General features: G+C 35.5%; 2 long non-coding RNA genes across 2 annotated transcripts; both read left to right on the top strand.

The window, feature by feature from the left end:
* The first annotated feature begins 1,024 nt into the window (after nt 1-1,024).
* LOC113361635 lies at nt 1,025-1,963 on the top strand. Its single transcript, XR_003365240.1, has 3 exons — nt 1,025-1,111; nt 1,731-1,803; nt 1,893-1,963. It is a non-coding gene; the product is annotated as an uncharacterized LOC113361635 (long non-coding RNA).
* A 28-nt stretch (nt 1,964-1,991) lies between these two features.
* LOC113361634 lies at nt 1,992-2,720 on the top strand. The gene is made up of 3 exons (XR_003365239.1): nt 1,992-2,047; nt 2,291-2,419; nt 2,649-2,720. It is a non-coding gene; the product is annotated as an uncharacterized LOC113361634 (long non-coding RNA).
* The last annotated feature ends 745 nt before the right edge of the window (nt 2,721-3,465 follow it).

Genomic DNA, 3,465 nt, shown 5'->3' with positions numbered 1-3,465 from the left:
GAAGTCTGAACCATCATGAATTTCGTGGTGCATCTCTAGTAATCTTATAATCTGAGTTTACCAGTGTGAACTAAATCTACTTCATGACCTGTATGACTTGTAAAAATTACTTCATGACTATTCGAAATTCAAACCCGAAACACAAAAACACAAAGAGAAAGCACAAAGAAACACACCAATTATCGAATTCATTTTTCGTTTTCCCGATTCATTCTTATATATTTTTTGGATTTTTTTTATATCAGAATGTCGAAAATAATGTTCTAAATTTATTTATATTTTTTTTGGATTTTTTTTCATGTTAAAGGTTGATAATTAAACCGAAAACATGAGTTCGTATTAACACAAAAGAAACACAAATACGTCTCAATCCGTATGAGCATCACAAATAAAATCTCAACCGTCAGATTCTTTTCTCAATCCGTATGGCTAGATCCAACGAACTCCGTCCATCACTTTCATTCACCCACCAAACCCTCCCAACCACTCGAACTCTATCTATTTTGCTCTATCTTCATCTTCTCTGCTCTTCGTCTCCTCCATAGATCGATGACCGGCGGAATTACTTGAGAAAATCTAATTCACTTAACCCATCTTTTACTCGTCATCGCCGTCTCCTCTCCCCCTCTTCACCTGCTTCTTTGAAACTCATTCTCTCTTCTTATTCTCTCTTCTTCTTTCTTCTTTTTCGTTCTTCTTTTCTGCTCTTCTTCAGTTGAAAATCGAGAGGTCAAATTGAGTTATGGCTTGAAGAAATTTATATCGTGAGGATGTATAAAAGAAGCAGGAGTTGGTGTTTCTGCTAATTATGAAGAATAGGATTGAGTCCTATTATGAATCGAGAACTAGGGTTTTCTCAGTGAATCGGTAATTGAGTTAGAAATTGAGAAATTAAAGTGGGTTCGGTGAACACATTATGATGAGGAAGAATTAGTGATTGATGTGTGAGTTTTAATGAAGATTAGAGAATCTAAGTTTTAGGTGATTATTATTGTTTTGATTGATGCTTATTTTTTGTTTGAATTAGAGTTTGAATGTGTGTTTGGGTTTTTTTGTGCAGATATTGTGGTGGATGATTTTGCGAGTTGCAGGAATCACATTATGGATCTCTGTAAGTGGATCTTTGTGATTATTTTTTGCGGTTTCTTGAAATTGGAACTTTAATTTCCTGTTTTGTGTTTTGGGGCCATATGAAATTGTACTTAGGGTTTTGTTTCTCGTTTAAGTATTAGAATTGCAAGTTATCAAAGTCTTGCAGCTGAATTTCTTGTTGTGTCAGCTAATTTGTTATAGAATTTGTAACCACTTTCTAGGATTAAGTCAGCTAATTTGTTTTATTTTGTTGTATGTAACCTCTTTCTAGGATTAATAATTGAATTTGGAGCTTCATTGGATTGAATTTGATTAAGTTATTACAATATTTACTTCTAGTTGTATTTACTGGACTTAGGGATTGTATATCATTTCTTATTTTTGAACTTATGATTGTTTTGGATGTGTATTGGATTGGTGTAGCCGAATTTTGTGGCTGAAGACGATGTGGAAACAGTTGAAACTGCTGGAACACAAACAGTTGAATTCTGTGTAGACATATTTCTAAAATTCATGAATCCAGGAGGACTTACAAGTTGATTTAGGCATATTTAGGGTATATCTCTTGCTTCCTTTTAAATTTTGAGACTACTTTGATATGATACTGACTGATTATCTTGTCTGCATCTCACTTTTAGGATCTTCGATCTAAACTGGAGGAATTCTTCAATGCACAAATGGCTTACTTGTGCGGATAGAATAGAAATCATGGTAACTCAGACTCCAGTCTTCACTTTTATTTTTCTTCTCTCTTTTATGTTGGTTTGCTTACTTTTCTTGAATTGTTGAGCTTACAACAGATGCTCGGTAAGCTTCACAGTTTCTTAAACAAAGAGATTCCAGAAAACATGATTGTGAGGATTTCACATGGATACATATAGTTCCCAATTCTCAAAGGTTGTGGCTCATGAAAACATGACTGCGAGGCAACGACAATTAAGAAAAAGGAATTTAGGTAACTCACTCTGTCTCTCTCTTTCTCTTAGTTATTTATTACTAATTTCAACTTGTAGTTGATTCTTCCTGCCAATCTTACATGCTCAAGAGTTACGACAACAATGCCACTCAGTCTTAGTTACATAACCACTTCTAGGACAATGATACTGCCAAGGGAGCTAGTGTTGATTTGTGCAATGATGTTGTGCTTATTTCAGTATGGGTGAAGAAGATGTGTTTGACCTTTACTGTTTTGTTGTAGGAAGACTGGTGGAGATGAGGAACGAATGACAGCCATTGCAGCTTACATGAAGCTTAATTGGCAGGGCCTTCAGAAGAAGGTTGTCTTTGTTACTGTTATTACAGATCTCAACACCTTCCATCGCACATGGTGAGTTCCTTATTCTTATTAGTGTGAATTAGTACATATGTTGCTTTCACGTTATCAGATCAATCATTCAAACTTGCCTTTCAAATGAGTGAATCATTTTATAAGAAGAATATTTTAGACCATGCCTTTGATGTACAAAAATGGAATCAGTTTATTCATAATACGAACGAACCATAGTTTGCTTGAGGATGATCTGTGAGCTTATACAATCATTCTTTTTTTGTTTCAGGTTCAACACTGGTGTCAACCAATGCTACTGCCCTTCGGACGAGGTTTCCAAGAGGGCGTTGGTTGATGGCCTAGAGTCTTCCCAGATTCGCGTGTTTGGTTTTCCCGTCAGGCCCTCGTTTTTTCGGCTGTAAAGAAAACTGCAAGAGCTCTCGGCGAAGCACTATTCAGTGCAGAACTTGGTAAACCAATTGGACAGATCACCATGGAAAGTCCAGTAAAGGTAATAGGTAATTCACTTGTTCTGTATATCTAACTATGTAGTCAAGTGGGATTGTTTTTTGATAAAATCAATTTTAGATGCTTTTACTGGAGTCAATAACAGTTTTCTTTGTTCACCACAGATCAGATGATTCGAGACCCAAATGGAGAAATGGATGGGTGCTTGTGACTGCATTGTAACCAAAGTATGGAGACACATTTCTTCTTATTAGTATTTTCCTGGAAACCCATTGGTTACTTTATCCATCTTTACTTGCATTGTCTTGTTTTTAGTTCTTATGATTATTATTTTTTGTAGGCTGGACTTGGAACAATTGCGGAGGCCTTGATAAGGGGCCTTCCAATCATGAAGCAATGTCTAGGCAGTTGTATTGCAGGCTCTGGTGTTGTGTTGGTGCAGTCGGTGTGTCCAAGGGCTAGAAAGGTTTTACTAAAACAAAAGTGTTGTTAGATTTTTAATTTTTTTTGGTGTTGAAGTTCTGTAAAACTGATCTTATGTAGTAACAAACAACAGATCTTGTCTTTTTTTTAAGAAATGATGTAAATGATCTATGTGATATCATAAAACTTGATTCAGTTTTTAATTTGGTTCATAA

The sequence above is a fragment of the Papaver somniferum genome, chromosome 3 (assembly GCF_003573695.1).
Source record: "Papaver somniferum cultivar HN1 chromosome 3, ASM357369v1, whole genome shotgun sequence".
NCBI classification, from domain to species: Eukaryota; Viridiplantae; Streptophyta; class Magnoliopsida; order Ranunculales; family Papaveraceae; genus Papaver; species Papaver somniferum.
This window is presented reverse-complemented; position numbering and strand designations above follow the sequence as displayed.